The sequence below is a fragment of the Meles meles genome, chromosome 8 (assembly GCF_922984935.1).
Source record: "Meles meles chromosome 8, mMelMel3.1 paternal haplotype, whole genome shotgun sequence".
Taxonomy (NCBI): Eukaryota; Metazoa; Chordata; class Mammalia; order Carnivora; family Mustelidae; genus Meles; species Meles meles.
The window spans coordinates 36,806,565-36,830,521 of NC_060073.1; positions in this window are offsets into that span (position 1 = coordinate 36,806,565).

A 23,957-nucleotide genomic window follows, 5' to 3' on the forward strand; every position below is an offset into this window, starting at 1 on the left:
GGTTTTTCTCCCTCTCTGGTTTCATCTTGTTTCATTTTTTCCCCTCTCCCCGCCTCTGATCTTCTGTCTTGTTTCTTAAATTCTACATATCAGCGAGATCATATGATAATTGTCTTTCTCTGATTGACTTATTTGCTTAGCATAATACTCTCTAGTTCCACCCTGACTGCACCAGATCTCGTCTGATTTCCAAAGCTAAGCAGGGTCAGGCCTGTTTAATACTTGGATGGGAACACTTTCCTTTTGTTCCAATTTTCTCATCTATTGATCTCACCCTTAAATTTTGAAGTTTCCTTAATTTCCTCTAGAAGAAAGGCTGGGTATAAACAATAAATGAAGTAAATCCATCAATCCACCCATCCATACATTCATATATACATACTGGGCAAAGAAAATGTCATGTATGTAATAATGTAATTAGACTTTAGACAAAGAGCCTTCATACACTAACCAGATGCCTGATGAATAACATCTCACATGCCCCTTTCCTCTCAGTTGCTTCTATTTCCAGCAGAAAGCAGGTGCCAAAATCACATCCTCTAAGAAGGTTCTCTCTTAATTCTCTTACTAATTTCAGGGTTTCCAGCAGCCCACACAGAGATTCTAATTATGGCAGTCCATTGGCAACTCTATGATACAGGTGACACTTAGATGTGTAGACATATCGGAGTCCCCTGACAGTTTGGAAAAGAAGGTTCTGTAGCATTTTTGTTGCTAAATTTAATTCACTTTCATATTCCAGATCCCTTTTGGTGCCTGGCCTCATTCATACCATACGCTGCTCCATGAAGGATGAAGTCACACATGTGAGCCAACTGCAAGAAATGGAGAACTTTCAGGCTTCCGTAACAATTCATTCTTTTGTTCTCTTTTTTATTTTGAAAAGTCTTTTTGGTCAAAATCCTAAATGGAGCTGATTCAATTCAGAAACCCTCTGGCAGTAAAAAATTAGAGACTGCTAGGTCAGATATAAAAATGTGATATTTAGAGAACATTTCCTTGAGATTCTTTACCAAACAACTCTTCTTACAGGTCAAGGTGTTCTTTTATGTGTGGTAAGCCCCAAGCTGACTTACCGAGTTCTCTGTGGGCAGAATAAGGGATTTGAATGGTTTTATTGAGCCCTCACTTGGGAATGGATTTGACAGTTAAAAAAAAATATAGCCACACTCATGACCTTGCCTGATTTTCACAGCAACCCAGTGAGATAATCACAACATGAGTAATGATGCCTATTTTGTAGATGAAGAAATTATGGTCCAGTGAGCTGAAAGCTGTTGGAGATCAGGAAAGGTCCTCCTGCACTTTGTTTGTCTTATTATGAACCTCAAACCAAACTCATCACTTACCCATTTCACTGATGGCATTGCCATGCTTTCAGTCTTCCAGGATAAATAGCTTAGATTAACCTTCAGCTTTTCCTTCTCTGGAATTCTCTGCACTTTGTGAAGAATCCAAGCTCTGTTGTCTCTGCTTCTAAATGTCCCTGCCATATGTTCCTTCCTTCTGTCACTTTATTACCCTCTGACTGCTATTGCTGCATTACTGAGGACCTGAGTTAGAGCAACAATTTTCTAACTACTCAGCCTGCTATAAGCTTCTTTCTAATTCCAAAACAAATTGTTGCCAGAGTGGTCTCTCTAACATTTATCATGGTGACCCTTCTTGCTTTAGAATCTACAATGGATTTCTCCTGCAAGTAAAAATCTCAGATCACTCAAGCTGCCAAACAGAGCCCTCAAATATCTATATTCAACTTTGTTTATAATTTTATTTTCCAAATATACCATACATTCCTAACCTGTAACTTTTATTACAACCACCATATTCTAATTGCTATTCTCCAAAGGCACTATTAATTCTTCAACAGCTGGCTCTTCACTCAAGCTACTCATGCCTTTCCCCAAACCCATCCTTATGGATTCAGCTCGAATATGCCTCCTGCAAGAAAACCTCCTATATATTGCTCTAGCTGGAATCCATCTCCTTCTCTCACATACTCCTATGACTAACTCTTGGTTCAACCTCTATTTTAATTAGGTTCACTGGAACCTAACATTTTATTTTTTTTTAATTTTTTATTTATTTCTTATTTTTTAATAAACATATAATGTATTTTTATCCCCAGGGGTACAGGTCTGTGAATCGCCAGAACCTAACATTTTAATAATTATTTCTGTATGTCTGTCTTACACACCAGACTACAAATTCTGTAAGGGTCTTTTTTCTTTGTCATTCCCAATACCCATGCCAGCGTTTTGCATCAGTGAGCATTCAATAAATGTTTGCCAAGTTAATTTATTTGAGGACCTCAGGACTTTGGGTTAAGATATTGTTTCCATTTTTATTAAAATGAGGATGTCACCTGAGAGAAGTAACACATTGACCAAATGCATCCAGTTTTCTGTAGATCTAGTTAGGTTATCAGAACAACAAAAGGCAAAGCAATGTTCTGAGAGCCTGGGAAAGGAAACAGATAAACTGGGAGTGGGAAAGTATGGTGCCCATAGTATTTTTGCACAAGTCAAGACAAAGGAAGATGGTCTATCAAAGGATACACAAGCTTACAGCAAAAATGTGATGGGCAATAAAAAGATAGAAGGGAAGAAAAGAAGGAAGCTAGAAATTTTCGTAAGCACCAATCTTGTACCAGACACTTTAGCATAGGTTTGTATTTAACTCTTAAACTAACCAAGAAAAGAAGTTGTTCTCACGCCAGACATTAACTTATCTAAAAATAGAGAGATTGAGATTGAAAGAGGTTTAGAGGATTTGAACCCAAGTACATCTGATTACAAAGCCTACTGTGTTCTCTGCCATGTTAACTTGGATAAGATGAATACTCCAGACAGGATGAATAGAGGTGCTATAAGACACAAGTAGGGGATGGACTGTCAGGTGTTAATGGGAAATTTCTATTTAATTTATGATTTTGCCTTTGATTTATTTTTATTATTATTATTAGAACAATTGCAGGTATATTCTGACAGGGGAAATAGACCTCAATTCAGATTTCAAACTCATATCCCATTAAGTCTCTGCTCTTTTCACCATATAAAGCCTTCCCATTTCCAATTATATATTCTACAGCTTGTCTTGGATCTGGGGGAAAGTAGGGAGGGACACAGTGAGAGAGGTGACTTTTTGCATAATCACTTTTTTTTTTTTTTAATGGAATGAACTACGGTGTGAAAGCTAGTCTTGCATCTTCTAGGTCATAAATCTGTGTGGGGCATGCTGTCTTGGCAAAAACCAGTAGCAATGTGCTAAGTGTTTATTGCCAAAAGCAATAGCATCATGACAGCAGATAATTATGAGCAGTGCTAGTGAGCAGTCCTGAAGAGAATGTTCAGAGAAGAGAGCAGGGGCTCTGGCTGAAACCAATTCAATTCTCAATCCTTTATCTCTCATCTATCTTTATAGGTCTCATCTATCTATCTGCTTTAAGCCCAATCCACTCTCTTCCTTAAAGAGCAAGGGTTTTGCCTGGGCGGGGGGGAGGGGGCGGGGGGGAGAAACCCCTTGAGAGTCATCTGGAACCAAGAATAAAATAATGAATGAGGGTGAAGAAGGTTGTTTTTTTTTTTTTTTTTTTTTTGGTTTGTTTGTTTTTTAATGCTAAGCCCAAACCATCTTTATACCCCCAAAACCTATAAAAAGTGTTGGTATTCCAGTGTGGGTTTCTGAGGACCCTTGTTATTTAGAATTGTTCATCCAATTTTCGCTCGTGATTTCCAGTGGACACATTTTATTAGGTGCAATAGCTGGAGCTTGCTGTCTCTTTCTTTTGGTCTGGTGTCAACTTATGAATGAGGGCAATTCAACTTCTACAGCATGGTTGGGAGGGAAAAAAATCTAATGAATTCAGTCTGTGAGGGAAAAATCTGCTCTGGGTCTCTCTTTCATTGGGCAGGGAGAAGAAAGGAGGCAGTCAGGCTGTTACCTGGCAGTGTCTGGAAAGAGGGTGTTGTCTGGACATAGGGTTTCCTGCTGGAGTTCAAGAGGCTCTCTGTTATATAAGACCTGGCTGGCATTGATTTTTAGGCAAAACCACTATCTGAAGGCCATACCCTAGTCCTGTTCTCATGAGCCTTTGCTTTGGCTTTTCAATGCTTAGTTCATCTCAACACAACACTCTTGTTTACAAGGCTTCATTTTATCTGAACCCATGCCCCTTCTGTGAGCAAACTTCTCCAAAAGTAAATGAGGCATAGCTACTACCAGAACACTTTGGTGATCTAGCTTCATCAGGGATTTCAGCATTTTATCAAGTGAATTCTCCACATAAATCACGACTAACGACCTGATCTGCAGAAAAAAATTTTATTTGGGGATGATCATGCTCTTTCTTTACTAGTATTACCTACTTCTTAGAACATTTGGAATGTAACTCTATACTTTCCTTGATGGCCTGAGATCATAATTACGTCTATTGCTTTATTATGATGATTTCTTTAGGCAGAGGAGAGAGGCAAAATATTTCGCAAGAGTACATAATGGAACTAACCAATCAGAATATGTGCTGCTATGAATCACCCATGTGGTCTAATTGGTGAGCACTTGAAGATTATCAGCCTTCTTCTTAGGGATCAGTACCCTCTAACTACCCTCTATCTGACAAGCATTTAACAAGTCTCTAATTTAAAACATTATGATATTATGATACAGGTAAAATTATTTATATTTTCTAGAGAAAAAGAACTCAGAAAGGCCAAGCAACCTGCTTAATGTCACACTCAAATGGGTACTCAAATAAGTAGCCAACTTAACATTTGAATGCTCCTTACCTGTATGGCATCAATGTCACCTGCAATACACTGTTCATTTTTCTTATCCTTAATTGCATGCCATGGAGAAATTACACAGTCAAGTATATTAAATTGGTAGTCTCATTTTAACACTATGTGGTTCTCTCTCCTTTATTTTTTTGGTAAGCAAGCATTTATTGAATGCCTACAATGTGCCAAGCACAGAAAAACCAAATGGCCCATACAGCGAACAAGCCCCGAATCCTGGTTTTATTAGTGCCATGATCTATATCGAGCCTACTCAGGTAACCTTTACAATTTTGGCCAAATGTGAATGCTGTAACCTCTCTTACAAGATAAAATTGTTAACCTTTTACCTAATGGAGACCCTTTGGGTTTTATTTTCAATTGCATGTGTAGTGGATGAGAGAGTTGAAAGGCTAATTCTGGATAAACAGAAAAAGTCCTGCCTTGCTTTTGGCTACCTGCCCAATTTCCCTCAACTTGAAACCCACAGTTAAGGAGAATGTACTGTGGAATCCATATTCTTTGGTACCAATGCAGCTGTGAGGAAAAAGTATCTCTTAGTCTTAATTCATTCCATGTGTATTTGTTGAGTCCCTACTATGGGTCAGATACTCTTGTGGGAAACAATCTTGTTATTTATTTCAGGTCTAACTGTGCTACCCAGTCACTATTCTATCTAAAGCAACATTTGTACTTGTGTAGTTCATATGCCTGCTTCAAGTCTTTTTCCCCAGTCAGAGCCAAGGGCAACATGAAGTCTTTGAAGCAGAGTTTACAACCTTGTTTTTCTAGTACTAATATAGCATGCTGTTCTCATCATAGGTCTGATTTGGCTATGGACGTGGTGACATTTTGGAATGTTTTCTCAGAGAGCCAACATCAAAAAGGAAGCAACAACAACAAAAAAAGCACAAAGAGTTCAGAACAAGTAGTTTCCGTCCAGAAAAGTCTACATCAAGAAATTCACTTCCTTCAGTGCCCTAGAAACCAACTGTTTGGCGTCATAGGACAAGTTTGGGTATTTTCTGGAAAAAAAAAATTGGGGAAGCCTGTGAAGAATGTGAGGCTGATCCTGTCACTACTCTTTTCAGCTCTCCAATGGGTCCTTGCCATCTTTTGGTTAGATACATACTCCTTAGCAAGACGTTTAAGGCTTTTATGATCCTATAATCTTCCATTCCTTCAGAATCAGCTCAAGAATCACCTCTTTAAAAAAAGTATTTCTGCATATTCATGACCCAATAAAACTAGCCAGTCCTTTGTGTCCTTACTTTATTATTCAATAACATTTATCATGCTGCCTGTCAGTACTGATTTAGCATTTAGTCTCCATACTCAGATTCCATGGGATTTAAACCCAATTTCCACACTTAATGTCTGGCTTTCAGCACCCTTCTCAATGTCTTTGAATATTTGGCTCAAAGATGTTAAGAAATTTTTCTTTTTATTATATAGTGTCCTTGTCAGTAGAATGGGAATAATAATAATAACCATAATAATATCTTTCTAGCAGATTTTTTATGAGAATTAAGTAAAATAATATTGATAAGGTGGTTATCATAGTATACCACATATAGATCTCAACAAATGTTAACTTGTATTATTGTTACATGCCTATTTTTCCTAATGGAAAGTGAATTCTTCAAGTACAAAATCTGCAACACTTATATTTTTATATTTAGTTTTTGATGATAATTTTATTTAATTTGTGGATAAAAGCTTCATAGAATCATGTATGATCCATTATGAGCTATATTATTAAAGATAACACTAAAAAGTTACAAAATACAAAAAAATAGAAATTCATTTCTTAGTTCTGTAGAATTCCAACTACAAGTTTGTTTGTTTTCCAGATACATGTTTCTAATCATCTATCTTTCCTCAAAAGTGTGATACAGAAACCTAGGATCCTTCTGTCATGTGGTTCCTTTATCTACAACACATGGCTTCCAAAATATTTATGCTCAAAATGGAAAAAAAAAAAAGGAAGAGTTGGGGAAACGTACACTTGAATATTGACCACCTTGGCCCAGAAATAAAATACCTCACTTTTGCTAACATTCCACTATAAAGAACATGTTGTCGGGGCACCTGGGTGGCTCAGTGGGTTAAGCCGCTGCCTTCGGCTCAGGTCATGATCTCAGGGTCCTGGGATCGAGTCCCGCATCGGGCTCTCTGCTCAGCGGGGAGCCTGCTTCCCTCTCTCTCTTTCTGCCTGCCTCTCTATCTACTTGTGATCTCTCTCTGTCAAATAAATAAATAAAATCTTTAAAAAAAAAAAAAAAAGAACATGTTGTCACAGTTCTATGCTATGGAACAGGAGAGCAATCAGGAATTTCTAATAGGTTGGTTGTAAAGGATATTTAAGAATTTGATGAGTAAAATGTGATGGGTAAGATATTCCAGGAGAAAAGAAAAAGAGTAATGATAGAAGAAAGTTTAGGATTAGGGAATAAATCAATAAGTTTTGGATTTCAGTAGAAACACAGAATATATACTAAAGAGTGCAAGAAGAAAAGAGGTTGGACCAACTTGTACTCTTCATTATGAACGTTCATCTTGCATCACACTCAGCCTGGGGCTGCATACTTTCAAAACCTGGCTTTACTTATGCCTCAAACTCCAAAAGTGCAATTGGAAAGTGTGAAAACGCCTGAGTCCATCAGGCAATGACTAATTATCATCATTTTAATTGAATTTAACACCTAAAACATAGGATGGCCAGTTGAACTTGAATTTCAGATTTAAAAAAAAAAAACTTTTTAAAATATGTAAGTAAATCTCATAAAATATTTGGGACATTATACTAAGAAATTATTTGTTGCTTTTCTGAAATTCAAATTTAACTGCATGTCCTGTGTGTTATGTGGGAACTCTCATTGGACAAGAGGAGATGTCTTAATCAGTTACCTCTTAATTATAATTGTAACTCTCTTACACTTATGATAAACGTTTTAGGGACTTTCCCTTTTTCCAGTCAACCCTTTCTTTTTCTTATTATGTACTAATAGTCATCCTCTGCAAAATCACCTTTCTTTCGACTGACTCAAATGGTCAAAAAGAGAGTTGCATTATGAAGAATCATAGCTGGTCCGAAGGATAATCAACACATTATATGAGAGGCTTACAAGTAGCTATAGGATCCCAATTAGATTGGCCCTGCATTCCAAAAACTGAGTATCTAAAACTTTATTTCTAACTGACTTAAGAAGTCCTTAGTCAACCAATTGGCTCTACTTCCAGCTATTAAGAAGCTGGTATCATGAGTAGGATGTTGTCATTTTTTCATGTACAAAGTTTCTGGAGGATGTGGCAGATTGTATTTTCCAAAGATGATTGACTCACAGGTACCTCTTGCAGTGTGACATTGCACACCCCACACCTGGATGGCCCATGGCAACTGCCTCAAGCAACAGGGCATACCAGATATGACATTGTCTTCCTAGCCTGACTCTGTCTTTCTTGAGACCTGTACCTTCAGAGCATAAGATCAACATGTAGAAAGTCCAGCTACCCTCAAGCCCCTATTCTCAGAGAGTATGTGAAGAAGGATGTCCAAAGAGCCCCAGGTGTGCTAACCTCTAATCTCACTCATGTGAGTGAGAAGTCCTGTGTGTGATAACCTGCCCCAGCCACTGTCTAATTACAACCTCATTAGAGATCCCAAACAGAAGGTCCATTTGGATTGCTCCTAAATTCCTAACCCACAAAGCTGGAAGAGATAACAAGTGATTATTACTGTTTTAAGCTGATAAGTTTTAGGGTGATTTGTTGTGCAGCCATGGTAACAGGAGCAGGGCAATTGGAGAAAAAAAAATTCTGTAGCCCAGTTAGGTCCAAACTGTCAGACAGATGAGCCATGTCTTAGAACATTCCATCCCTTAATCGAACTGACCACACTGTAACAGGCGGGCAGGGACTCTGCCCAGTTTGTGAGGTTTCCATTGCTTCCTGGGGTTGTGGCAACTGACAAGGTCTAGTTCTGTCTTGAAAAACTCATGTCTCTGGAAGAATAAAATATACTTTCTTCTGAATAGCTTTTCCAGTAATTAAAGTTTTATTTCCACATCCTTTTTAGTAAGTGTAAAAATACATTCCAAATCACTCTTTCCCTCAAAGTAGGAAAAGGAGGGGTGAGGGAACCAGAGTCTATATGTCTCCAAATAAATGTAATTGCCATCCCTGCCTTCACTGAAGTCACACACCTATATGGAGGGCACAGGATAAGGGAGGGAGATTTGCACATCTGGATTATATCAAATCATATTGGTTGCAGCTTGCAGACTGCAATTTCTTGCCAATTTCTTGTTATTAATCCCTTGGTACCATGAAAGGAAAAAAAAATAGTTCTAAACTCTCCATAAACTGGAATTTGGCAATAGCCATGGTGGACAATAGGCAACCCAGGCTTGCTCCATGTTAACAAAACTTCCCCCTGCCTCATTACTATACGGTGAAACAAAACGTGAGGTCTACACTCATGGGAAGGAGTAAATAGAATGGCTTTGCTCCTGACCATGAGTGATGTGAATGAAAACAAAATGTGCAAATCCTAAAGGCGCTGAGATCAAGAAGCTTCCCCACAGTCCTTCAGTGGGCAAGGTGTTGAATGGTCCCTGAGCCGATTTGGAATTGCTCCAGAGGAAATTGTTTCCTGTGGCCTTGGTGGGGCAGAGTGGACATAGCACTGCTGATAAATGATTGTCAGGCCTGAAATTGAGGGAAATAATTGAGAAAAGTAAACTGGAACCAATTCTTCTTCTACGTGTTTTACCCTGACAGAGAGTAGAGTCAGAAAAAGAGAAATCCTGGATATTATTATTTTTTTTCCCTTTTTATTAATTTTTTCAGCGTAACAGTATTCATTCTTTTTGCACAACACCCAGTGCTCCATGCAAAACGTGCCCTCCCCATCACCCACCACCTGTTCCCCCAACCTCCCACCCCTGACCCTTCAAAACCCTCAGGTTGTTTTTCAGAGTCCATAGTCTCTTAAATGGATATTATTTTTTTAAAGAATATTTTACCTATTTATTTGACAGAAAGAAAGAACAAATGAGCAGGGGGAGTGGCAGGCAGAGGGAGAGGGAGAGAGCAGAGAGCCCTACACAGGGCTCGATCCCAGACCCCTGGAAAATGACCTGTTTTCCAAGGACCACTCATGATGAGAAAGTCATAACTTCAGTTAGTCTAACAAATACTCTGGTAACAAATAACAGCTCTTGACCTTATGAACCTCTCTCACCTACTTGGAAGAGAGTCATGCCAACAAATAATTGTAATCCAATGTACTAGATTGCAAGCAGGATGGAGTTGGCATTAAGCACTATAAAGAATAAAGACAATGACTAAAATTTTCTTTTGTGGTGAGAGACAGAGAGGTCAAGAAAAGTTTTATAGATTAGGTGACGATTACAGTGGACCTTGAAGAACAGTTAAATGTCCCAGTTCTTCCTGCCAGGGACCTTATTTTAAGCCTTATTTCTTTTTTATTTTATTTTATTTATTTGACAGACAGATCACAAGTAGGCAGAGAAGCAGTCAGAGAGAGAGGGAGAAGCAGGCTCCCTGCCAAGCAGAAAGCCAGATGCGTGGCTGGATCCCAGGACCCTGGGATCATGACCTGAGCCGAAGGCAGAGGCTTTAACCCACTGAGCCACCCAGGCGCCCCAATTTTAAGCCTTATTTCTAACTGTTATCTTGAAATTTCCCCCTTTTTTGGTGGTAAGCAGCTTCTAAGATGGCTTTCAACAATTCTTACCTTCTGATATTCATGTCTGTGTGTAATCCCCTCCCTTTGGTATAGGCTGATGTAATGAACAGAAATGGCAAAAATTATGGGAGGTTACTTCTGAGATTAGGTTACAAAAAAAACTCTGGCTTCAGCTTGCCCTGCCTCTCCCTCTCCCTCACTTGCTGTGAGGAAAGCCAGCTACCATGTTGTAAGCCACTTTATGGAGATGCCCATGTGGTAGTGAATTCACGTCTGCCAGGGTCAAGAACCAATGAGAACCCGAGGCCCAACAAGAGCAGCATGAGTTAACTATGGAAGCAAGTAACTCTCCTATTGTGTTTTGAGAGATGACTGCACTCCAAATGGTAGCTTGGTTGTAGCCCTGTGAGAGACTTCAAGCCTAATTACCCAGCTAGGCTGTGCCTGCACTCTTGACCCATAGAAACTATGAGATAACAAATATGTGTTGTCTTAATCTGATTAATTTCCCAGTAATCTATTTTGCAGCGACAGATAACTAATAGACTTATAGATAACATTTCAGGCATCATTAATTCAGAAGAGAATGAAAACACAAAGTAGCAGTATCCTGAACTGCTGTTATCTATCTCATTAGACCCAAGCACTCCATCCTCTCTGTGTGTCTAAGGCCAAACATGACTGGGATCAATCTTGCCACAGCATAATAGTTATTGATTTTTTAATATGTACTTATGTAACTTTTAAGATTAAGATTATATTTTAGGGGGTGCCTGGGTGGCTCAGTGGGTTAAGCTGCTGCCTTCGGCTCAGGTCATGATCTCAGGATCTTGGGATCAAGTCCCACATTGGACTCTCTGCTCAGTAGGGAGCCTGCTTCCCTCTCTCTCTCTCTTTCTGCCTACTTGTGATCTCTCTCTGTCAAATAAATAAATAAAAATTTTTTAAAAAAGATATTTTAAAAAAGAATAAGACTATATTTTTTTTTCATTTTTTTAAATTTATTTATTTTTTCAGCGTAACAGTATTCACTGTTTTTGCACAACACCCAGTGCTCCATGCAAAACGTGCCTTCCTATTACCCACCACCTGTTCCCCCAACCTCCCACCCCTGACCCTTCAAAACCCTCAGGTTGTTTTTCAGAGTCCATAGTCTCTTATGGTTCACCTCCCCCTCCAATTTTTTTTTTTATAAATATATAATGTATTTTTATCCCCAGGGGTACAGGTCTGTGAATCGCCAGGTTTACACACTTCACAGCACTCACGATAGCACATACCCTCCCCAATGTCCATAACCCCCTCCCCCTCTCCCAACCCCACCTTCCCCCAGCAACCCCCAGTTTGTTTTGTGAGATTAAGAGTCATTTATGGTTTGTCTCCCTCCCAATCCCATCTTGTTTCATTTATTCTTGCCATTTGTGACGACGTGGATGGAACTAGAGGGTATCATGCTTAGTGAAATAAGTCAATCGGAGAAAGACAACTATCATATGATCTCCCTGATATGAGAACATGGAGAAGCAACATGGGGGGTTAGGGGGATAGGAGAAGAATAAGACTATATTTTAGAGCAATTTCAGGTTCACAGCAAAACTGAGGGGAAGGTACAGAGATTTCCCATATGCCCCTGCCTCCATATTTGCATAACCTTCCCCATTATCAACAACCCCCACCAGAATGGTATATTTGTTACAGTTGATGAACCTGCACTGTCATATCATAGTCACCTAAAGTTTGTAATTTACACTTTAGTTCATTCTTGATGTTGTATATTGTATAGATTTGGATGAAAATATGATAACATGCATCCATCATTATAATATTTCAGAGAGTATTTTCATATATTCCCTCAGCCCCCAATCCCTGATCTTTTCTTATTGTCTTCATAGTTTCACATATTCCAGAATGGCATATATTTAGAATCATATAGTATGTAGCCTTCCCCAGATGGGCTTCTATCACTTGGCAATAAAATTAGACCTAAATCAGAATGTCCACACTTCTCCAGATTGTATATAAATTATTTATGTATTTCTTCAAAGAAAGAAGAATTTTAATGCAATGTCATGTAAGCCTATGTGTATGCCTGTTGCTCTCATTTATGAACAAATCTAAGCATTATCAGGAATTCTTTTGTTGAATTTCAGGTATAACCTATACCACTTTATTCAAAACGTCCTAACATAACTAAACTAACATAACTAAACTAAACTAAAGCTATCCTAGTTTAGCTAAAAAATCCATTGTCACAGGAAAAGCCCAGTTTCAGGCAAACTGGGTAGGTTGGTCACCCTATGACAGAGACCAGCAACACTAGTGTTAACCTGGGAGCTTGTTAATAATGCAGAGTCTTGGCTCCATCTCAAACCTACTGAATCAGAAACTGTGTTTAATAAGATCTGCAGGTGGTTCATAGGCACATTCACATTTGAGAGAACTGTTCTAGAAGTAAGAATTGAGAATACGCATGCTTGAAACCTAAAATTCCTCAGGCATTTTAGAAAATGTTTTTAAATGTCTTTATTTTTCATACTCTTTACTCCAACACCAGCCTTAATCAATTTATGGGCAGATTTTATGTGTACTGTCAGGACTTAGTTCATTATAATTATTCTTTGGAAGCACATAACGTCAATTGAATATCAGTTATTTTAGCTCCATTAACTTTCTGTGCATGTGTCTGTGTCTGCTTTCTAATTAATCTCACTTTTTAAAAGATGTTTTTTATCAGATATACTTAGGTCTCTAGAAAGTGATAATTAAACTCACAAAACACTAAGCAAATCACTATTTAAAAAGACTAATCAGTGAAACTAACTTTCTTCTTTATTCTGACAATTTGGGGTTTGAAACAAATCACTGAACCTATCTGGACAAAGGGATGTCATTTTCTAGTCTACTTCATACTTCTTTGTGTTACTGATTACCTGATTTCATTTTTGCATTACTAATTATATGATAATTCTATTTCAACATTCATAAAACAAGTAGTCAAAATAATAAATCAGATCACTTGTATGTAATAAGAGTTTTTTGTAGGTCCTCCCAGATCTATATGTCATCTAATCTTACAAATTCCCTTTTTCCCCTTTTAGAAGGAAGGATCTATCCTTCAGAATAATAGAAAACTTAGTTTTTAATATTTTCATTTTGTCTTCTCTAAAGTACTTTTCTTTAGCATTGTGGGTTTTCCACCTCTGTTCTCAGATCCATGGAATACTCTTCTAAACCTCCAGAGTTTGTTAGTTTGTTTAAATTGGCATAAAATACTAGAAAAATTCCAGCAAGTCTCCCTGTGGCCACTGTCCAGAAACAAAGCCCAGATTCACTACTGGCCCATTACCTGAAACCTTCATTGCTAAGTGGAACTGCAGGGTTGACTGCAGCTCAGGAATGAAAGTATGGCTTTGAAGAGTAATTGGCTTTTTCTAGGCTTCATTTCATCCATCTTCATCTTCATTCCATTTTAATTAAGGTATTTTACAGCATAATTTTGTTAGACAAAACACCCACATTTCTTTCCAAGGACAATGATATTGTCAACAAACTATAAGAATTATAAAGATTTATTTATTTATTTAGGGGTGGAGGTAGAGCACGAGTGGGGGAGGAGCAGTGGGAGAGACTCTCAAGCAGACTCCCCACTGAGCCCAGAGCCCAAGTTGGGGCTAGATCTCCTGATCCTCAGAACATGACCTTAGCTGAAACCAAGTGTCAGATGCTCAACCAAGTGAATCACACAGACCCCCCAACATACTATAAGATTTAAATCAAGACAGACCTGAGTTTGCCTTTGCTCTGCTGTTAGGACCTCAATAACTTAAGGAAAAATCACAGGAGTCCTACGAACCTCCGTGTCCCCATTCATAAAATGAGTAACAGTAAGTATGTTGCAGAGCTATTGCAAGGGTTAAATGAGTAAGTGTATGAAAAGCACAGAGCGCAATGCCTCAGCATATGTTACTTTCCTCTTCCTAAATGTCACCATGGTGGATCTCCATGGTATTTGTAAAATGATAGTACTTGCAGTTCTGAAAATAAAAGTAAAATAAATCTATAATTGTGTACATATGGATAGGCATATGTATTTAAACATGTTCATGTGTTTTCCACAACTATAATTTATTTGCACAATCTTTTCCTAGTCTGCTGCCCAAAATATTAAATGTCTTTAGGGAAAGAAAATAAAACAACACATGTTCTGACTTGTCCCAGGCCAATTTCTTATTTTTTTAGACAAACTATATCAAAATGACATCGTTTTCATGGAATATATACACTGTACATGGAAACTCACATCAGAGCCTTACCCAGTCCTGAGTACGGATCCACATTCTTTTCACGCATATCATGCAATGAGTTTCCACTTGACATCATTTAAGACAACAATTTCAATTTTTACAAAGATTTAAACATATATTCTACCCTCCTTATAGAAGGGACAGCATGATAAATGGATTTGGAACCAGAATAACTGCCATTTACAATTATCTGATCCTGGAAAAGTAATTTAATCTTTTTCAGTTATTATTACAGTATTAAATATAGATTACATTAACAGTTTTTGAGTGCTTACTATGTCTCAACCCACAAATAGCTATAATCTAGTTTAGTATTTACAATGATGAGGTTGGAATTCGTAGTAGACCCAACTTCATAGATGGTAAACTGAGTCTCAGGGAGGTTAGGTGATGTGGCCTGGGTTTTGTCGGATAACAGGCTTTAGAGCTGGTGTTCACAGTCTGTGTTTCTATGTACTGCACTTTACTGGTCACCAAATGAACATAATAGTTATGTCTGCCTGTCAGGATTCTTATTAGGAGCTAATGAATTAATGCAGAAAAAGAATACTTTCTATAAATCTATACTATACAATTATGAAAGTATTCATTATTATTCTTTTAATTAAAGAACTCTGACCTCTGAAGCTAAAGTAAAAGCTACAGTAATATCAGGGAAAATTCCAGTAGTTAAAAGCCTTGCAGCTCCACATTTCCAGCATTTTAAAGAATTGGTTATTTCAAACATGTTGGTTCCCTAGCCAAGGACGATTTTCAAAACTTTCCTTCATTGTAGGCTGACCCCATTTCCTCTATTAAGATCAAAATAATGGATACAGATTTTTCTTTCATTGCAAATAGGGATGGTTGGATTAGTTTCCTAAAGCTTCTTCAACAAATTAACACAAATTTAGTGACCAAAAACAATAAAAATATTCTTACATAATTAAACATATTCTTATTATTTCATCTAGTAATCTCACTCCTTGGTATTTACCCGAATAAAATGAAGATACTTGTTCACAGAAAAACGTCAAGATGTCCTACAGTAGTTGAATGAATAAACTGTGGTATATTCGGATAATGGAATATAATTTAGCACTAAAAAGGGGGGGCTATTAAGCCATGAAAAGACATGGAAGAAAATTAAATGCGTTATAGCTAAGTAAAAGAAGCCAATCTGAAAAGACTATATACTTGTGATGATTAATTTTGTGTGTGGACTTGACTGGGTCTAAAAGCACCCAAATATTTGGACAAGCATTATTTTGATTATAACTGTGATGATGTTTTTGGATGAAACTAACATTTGAATCAGTAGACTGGGTAAAGGTAATTGACCTCCAGAGTGTGGGTGAGTCTCATCCAGTCAGTCAAAGGCCTCAGTAGAACACGAGCTGACTCTCTCTTGACTGAGAATTCTGTTTGCCTCATGGCCTTTGAACTAGGACCTTTCCCCTTCCTTCAGACTCAAACTGGAAACACCAGCTCCTCCTGAGTCTGGAGCCCTTGAGCTTGCCAGCCTTTGGACTGGATATGAACCAGTGGATCCTCTGGGTTAGCTTGCTAACTCACCCTGCAGCTGTTGGGATTTGCTAGTTCCATAATCATGTGAGCCAATTTCTTACAATAAATTTCTCTCTCTCTCTCTCTCTCCACACACACACACACACACACACACACACACACACACACACACACAACATGCACACTGTTGATTCTGGTTTTGTGGAGAATTCTCATGAATAGAATAGTGTATGATGCTAACTATATGACATTCTAAAAAAGGTAAAACTATGGAGACAGATAAAAGATCAGTGGCTGGGGGACCTGGGTGGCTCAGTGGGTTAAGCCTCTGCCTTCGGCTCAGGTCATGGTCCTAGGGTCCTGGGATCAAGCCCCACATCGGGCTCTCTGCTCAGCGGGAAGCCTGCTTCCTCCTCTCTCTCTCTCTGCCTGCCTCTCCAACTACTTGAGATCTCTGTCTGTCAAATAAATGAAAAAAAAAATGACTTAAAAAAAAAAGATCAGTGGCTTCCAGGGGTTCAAGGGGAGGAAGGGATGAAATGGGGAGCACAGAGGATTTTTTTCTGTATGAAACTACAAAGGCAGATATATATTATTAAACATTTGTCAAAACCCATAGAATGTTCAACACCAAGAATGAATCCCAATGAAATCTGTAGGTTTTGATTAATGATGATGTGTCAGTGTAGTTTCATTGATCATAACAAATAATGTACCATTCACTGGGGTATAGGATGCTGGTAATGGGGTGGCTATGCATGTGTGCAGCTAAAGGATGTATGGGAACTCTGTACTTTCTGCACATTTTGCTGTGAACCTAAAACCTGTCTTATTAAGACAAACAAATTACAAAGATTTATTCTCTCACAGTTTTGGGGGCCAGAAGTCTGAAATCAATGTTGACAGCAAGGCTGCCCTCCATCTGATGGCTCTAAGGCAGGGTTTGTTCTTTGCCTCTTCCAAATTCCATAGCTGTGAACATTCCTTGACCAGTAGCAGCATCTCTCTATTTTCAATCTCTTCCATGGTCACATTGCCTCATTTTCCTCTTTTCCTCTATAGGTTTCTATAATCACCACCACTCCCATCACTTGCCATTGAATTTAGCCCTTCTCACCTGGATAAAGAAGGATGATCTCTTAAACTCAAGATGCTTAACTTAATTACAGAGCTTGCAAAGATCTTTTTTCCCAAATAAGCTAAGATTCATAGGTTCCAGAGGTTTGGGCATAGAAATATTTTTAGAGGTCTCTAATCAGAAAACTACAATGGCTACTCACCCAATCCTGGACAATAGATCTCAGGGAAAGTCTACTCAATGACGTTTAGGAAAGGTTTTCTCCTTTACTTTTTCCTCTATTTTTTAAGAGAGATGCAGAAGAAGGAATAACTTTCCTTTCTTTCTTTCCATACATTTAGAAAAGAACAAGATACCAGGAGCTGCAACAGCCCCTCTTGGGTTCAAGCAGCAGCCTTTTTGGGTCTAAGAAATGACGGCCTAAGGACTTGGTTGAGCTGCTGACATAAGCCCGGAACCACCCACCTCTGAATTTCATTCTAAGTGAGGTTATAAATGTCTTTAAAGTTTACATGGTTGATAATGTGATTTTTGTTACTTGCAGCTAAAAGCATCCTAACTTAAAATGGTAAAATATGGATAAAATATACAAAGAGAATTCATGTGATATTCAAAAAAGGATAGGCTTAGAGCCTATGAAAGTAAGTATCTGAACTGTGAAGTTAGTTGATAGTAGTTTCAGGGTGATTCTCATAATACAGATAGAAAGAACCATATCTTTCTTTAGGAGTAAAAATGAGAAGTGACCTAGCTGGAGGTAAGAAAAGTTGAAACCAACATCCAGGCTGCAAATTCCATGAAGTCAATTAGAACTGTGTTCAGATGAGTTTACATATAAATCATGCCAAATATAAAGTATCCACTTGTCTTGCTTCCAAATCTCACAGGGCACATTGGCAACCTTTGAGATCTTCTAGGTATGGTAGCAAATACATTTATTCATCCAACTGAAAAACTTGGATTTTTAAATATGGCAACATGTGAAAATTCTTGTGAAATGGACAGTGCCTGGTTTAGCACTGCATAATAATAGCTGGATTTGGAAAATATCTTATGTAGTAAAATGCCAGTCAATCTTCTGATTCTCTTCAAAATACCACTGGCTCCCTTTGAGGTAGTGAAAGGGTGACCTAAACAAGTTCTCTTCTGCACACACAGCCTGACATGCAGCCAGAGGAAGTTGGTGGAGATCATGAAATAACTCCTTATTATGAAGTACATGGAGTCCTCCTCTCGATGTGATTAAGTGAGCTTTAATTTTGATTGCTGTCAGAGTTTGCAGCTTTCAACACCTGCAGCTCCTTGGTAGACTTTAGGTCTTCTGCAAAATTTTTTCCTCTCCCATATCCACAAAACAGAATACCCTTTCGCTAGAGTCATGGCAAATCTACTTTGCAGTCAGTAGATCTTTGACTGAACTGGGCAAGTTAGCTCACTGGTCTGACAGGCTGTCTTTTTTTCTGCTCTCCATTCTTCTCCATCTCTGCTTCTCAAAGCTAACTTCACTCCTACACATCAAACAAGGAAAGCGGTGTTTTTGCCAGAGGTATAATGTGTAGGCAGTTTGGGTGAAGTTGAAGACAATCCCTTTGGTTTGGAAGAGAGGGTACAAGTCCAAGGGGAAAAAGTGAATCTGAAGCTCTGGATGTGAGACCAAAATTGGAGAAAGAAGTCAAAGATGAAGTCCCTGAAAGAGGCATCATGTGTGTAACAGATATAGGTTGAGCAGAGGATAGCAGAGGCAGATTTCATTGTCTCCAGGCAAAATGTATTAAGATCTAGGGACCTACATGAGTATCAACAAGACAGCTGAAAAATAGAATATAGATGGGAGAGACTACACACACCTGTCTTCATAACAGTAAAATATACTTCAGCCTATTTGCTTTGACAAAATAGCTATCTTTTGGGTGCTAACAATGTGCTATGTACTGTTTTTAGTCATCTTATTTTGTTCTCATGATGCTCCCACAAAGGACACAGTGCTGTATCTTTTACTTTTAAAGGAGCTGAAGTTCAAAGAAATTAAATTCCTTGACCTCTTTCTGGTGCTTATATTCGAATTTTCATTCTTCTTTGAGAGATGACAAAGTACCACACCTTATTTTTTTTAAGATTTTTTTCTTATTTATTTGAGAGAGAGAGAGAGAGAGAGAGAGAGAGAGTGAGCACAAGCCAGGGGAGAGGCAAAGGTAGAAGCAGACTCCTTGCTGAGCAGGGAGCCCAATGTGGGGCTTGATCCCAGGACCCTGGGATTATGACCTGAGCTGAAGGCAGACACTTAACTGATGGAGCCACACAGGTACCCCAGAAAGTACCACACTTAAATGACCTGTGTTCATATCTAAATTCATATTCAACTATCATGTACAACGTCCACATAAAATGATGGATTGGGGTTCAACAGATGTTCCCAAATGTTTGGTCCACATATAGTGATAATGTGACTATATCAGATATGCCTGGATAGATTTTTTAAAATAACTTCAAAAATCTAACTTCTTGGGGCACCTGGGTGGCTCAATCAGTTGGGCGACTGGCTCTTGATTTCAGCTGAGCTCATGATCTCAGGGCCCTGGAATCACGTCCTGTATCAGGCTCCAGGTTCTGTGGGGAGTCTCCTTGAGGATTCTTTCTCTCTCTTCCTATTCCTCTGCCCCTCCCCCACCTCAAATAAGTAAGTCTTTAAAACTCAGTATTATGAGTCTGTAATGTAAATAAGCTGCAAAACGTACTTAGTATTTAGGTTTCCGAAACAAATGAATTTTTTAAAAACTTTTCTCCCCCCCCGCAAAAAAAAACCAAAACAAAACTTTTCTCCCGGGGCACCTGGGTGTCTCAGTGCGTTAAAGCCTCTGCCTTCAGCTCTGGTCATGATCTCAGGATCCTGGGATCGAGCCCCGCATCGGGCTCTCTGCTCTGCAGGGAGCCTGCTTCCCCCTCTCTCTCTGCCTGACTCTCTGCCTATTTGTGATATCTGTCTGTCAAATAAATAAAATCTTTAAAAAAAAAATTCCCAAGGAAGGTATTCCTAGCAGCTTCTCAAATCTGAGGCTTAACTTAAAATGGAAGCTTGTTTTAATCAAACCTATATTCTTTTCTTTTAAAAATCCTAGATACTGAATGAAACCAAATGGCTAAACTAAGTGTCACAGAAACCACCTCTATAGCCCTGTGTTTCCTGTAATGATTTATTCACTATATACTCAAAATATGCTTAGGTCTTTCCTGTGCTTCAGGAGCAGGCTTAAGTTTACCTCAAGTTTAGACATTCATTTTCTTCATTGGCACTTTTCTATAAGACCAGCCATTCCCTTCTGTGCAGGTATGACTATTCCTCTAACATCCGAAGCTCTTGGTAATCTCTCAGATGTCAGAAGAAACTCCTTAAATATTTGTTTATTTTTAAGAGCAGGGACTGTGATTTCCCAACTGTCATTGCCTTTGCGTGAATCTTAGTACCTGAGAGCTCGTCACTGTTGAATTACATGTGTGCTGGTATGTGTCAAATTTGGGGAATGGGATTGTTTAAGCATGACATTTCATACCAGTAACTGATAAGAAACAAAACTGATAAGAAACAAAACCTGTTCTATTGAAATCTTTCTTTAGAAAATATATCCCATAGTTTACCCAATTCATTCTAGGCCTTTTAGCCAGTGAAGTGTTTATAGTGTTGAGTTGGATAAAATAAAATCTTTCAGGGATATGTCAGTGTTTCCATTACACTCCTTTTTTTTTTTCACCCTGAAGTAGCACAAGTTTATTAGTGTGTCCATAAAAATTAATATTCCACTGAACCTGGCACCAAACCATCAAGTAAATGTTTACATATCCCTTCAAATATTAACTCAGTGGTTTCTACAAAATGATAGGCCTGCCAGGCATGAGAATTCTCAATTCATAGCCTTTCTCAGCTAATTCAGTTAGGCTATTCTTTCAGTGACTAAACTCAGCTAAAAAACAGCACCTGAAATGGACAGGACATGAGAAGTGTGAGAAAACTTTATTAATTATCCAGAAGCTTCTAACATGAAGTCATCCCAAAAAGTGGAAACTATCAAAGCAGACATGCATAGTCAAGCATGTTATTTGTACCAAAACATACAGCTCTGGTCTCTCTTAACTGCCTGTCATTTGTCAGGAAATGGCCTGAGGGCCAACCCACATGTGGCTGCTGTTGGCGGAGGTGCTTGGGACACAGTTGCAGATGAAGTGCTGACTGAGCTCCAGCTTATTTGATGACCCAATGGCGGAGAAGCCAGGACTCCATCCATGTGTAAGATGTTAGGTGCATTTCTGGAAGGCTGGCAAAATGGTTCTCTAGATTACTGAGGGGCCAGTGGCAGGACAGGAGAAAGGAAGGTATGGTGAGCTCAGCCACAGAGACAGAAAAAGAACCAAGAAGGCTGAATCTTTTCTTTGGTCAGACCCTTATCCTGATTCTACTTAGAATGAGTCCTTGTTCTCAGTTTCATAACTCTTTAACTCTTCGCATGACTCTAAATATCTATTATAGTTTTTATTTTCTTTGAAGTATCAGAATTAGAAGTCTTATTTGATTTGAGACCACCCTCCATCACTTACTTGCTGTTTGGTTTTTTTTTTTTTGTTTTTTTTTTTGAATTTTTTTTTTCATTTTATTTATTTTTTCAGCGTAACAGTATTCATTCTTTTTGCACAACACCCAGTGCTCCATGCAAAACGTGCCCTCCCCATTACCCACCACCTGTTCCCCCAACCTCCCACCCCTGACCCTTCAAAACCCTCAGGTTGCCCCATGCTGTTTGGTTTTAAGTAAAGTACTTCTTTACCTAAATCCTTCTTTCTTTATCCATAAAGTAAATAAGCAGTAAAGAGTTCTCACCAAATACTTGATCATACTAAGTGCTGTCCCTTTACCTTACATTGTTAGGGTCAGAATCACATGAACTGACACATATAAAACTATTTGGTTAATAATTATGACAGTAATAACAATAATGATAACCATTTACTATGTATCAGGCAAGGTTAAGAATTAAAACATCTTACCTAACCTATACAACACACATCTAAGTTATTGTGTTTTTTGATTTTTCATGTAAAAGATCAGAGGCTCTGAAATTTTTAGCACCTTTCCCAAGATGCTCAATGATCCCCAAATTGGCCTACAGATTGAACAAACAAAAAAAAGTCAGATGGCTTACTTTTTTAGCAGATGTTGACAAACTGATTTTAAAATTGATATAGAAATGAGAGGACCTAGAATAGCCAAAACAATTTTGAAAAAGAAAAAAGAAAAACAAACAAAATAATTTATGTGGTATATACTACCTGATTTCAAAGCTTACTGTAAAGCTATGGTAATCAAGACTGTGGCATTGGCATAGACCTATACACACATCAATAAAACAGAGCATGGAGATAGACCCACACACATATGGCCATTTGATTTTCTACAAAGACAACAGGGCAATTTATTGGGGAAGAATGGGTATTTGTTTGTTTGTTCATCTGTTTCAAATGAAGCAGCAATAACTTTATCTACCTAGATAAAATGTACTTTGATTCCTATCTCACATCATAAAAATAATGAAACATTGATTATAGCTTTAAACATTAAAAACAAAACTGTAAAACTTCTAAGAGAGAATCTTTGTAATGGGGGGATAAACAAAGCATTTTTAAAATAGGATGCAAACACACTAACCCTAAAAAACATATGCACGTAAACTTAACTTCATCAAAGTTAGAAACTTCCACTTTCAAAAGACACTATAAAACTAATGAAAATGGAAGGTACTGGTAAGAAGAAACTGTTACAAACATATATTTAACAAGGGACTTATATTAAAGATATAGAGGGAACTCTTTCAACTCAGTAAGATAAGCAGATAGTGTAAGTATTTAAATGAAGTTCTACAACAGCCAAACTAATCTGGGAAGTTAGAGATCAATAGTTGCCTAGGTTTGCAGGTGGGAGGTGACTAACTGAAAAGGAGAAAAAAAACTCTTTCTATAATAATAGAGATTTCTTGTTCTGTGAATGATGTATATTAGTTAAATGAGTGTGTGCATTTGTTATAATTTGTCAAAATGTCTACTTAAATAGGTGAATTTTACTGTATATAAATTATATCAAAAAAGCTTGTTTTAGAATTAACCAAAATGGTTAACAATTTGGACAAACAATATTTTTTTATTTTTTATTTTATTTTATTTATTGGACAAACAATGTCTGTTTTCATGCATTTGTGGAGATGGGAAGACTGTTCATAAGTAAGACTCAAAAACAGTTTCCTGTTTATGACTTATTTTTCTATTATGGTGATGTCATATATGGTGATCTCATTTGTAGAAGAGTCAGGAGAAGGAGCAAGTTTTGCTTGTATTTGCTTAGTGTTATGTGTCTATGGAATATCTAAATAAAAATGTCCAGTAAATAGTTAAATGGATGGGTCTGGAGGTCAACAGATATATCTTGGCAGAATATGTAGATTTGAGGGTCAGAAGTTCAGATGGTAAATAAACCATAAATGGGTGGGTGACCCCTGGAGAATTTGTGGTGATAAAATAAGAGGCCTAGGACAGAATTTCAA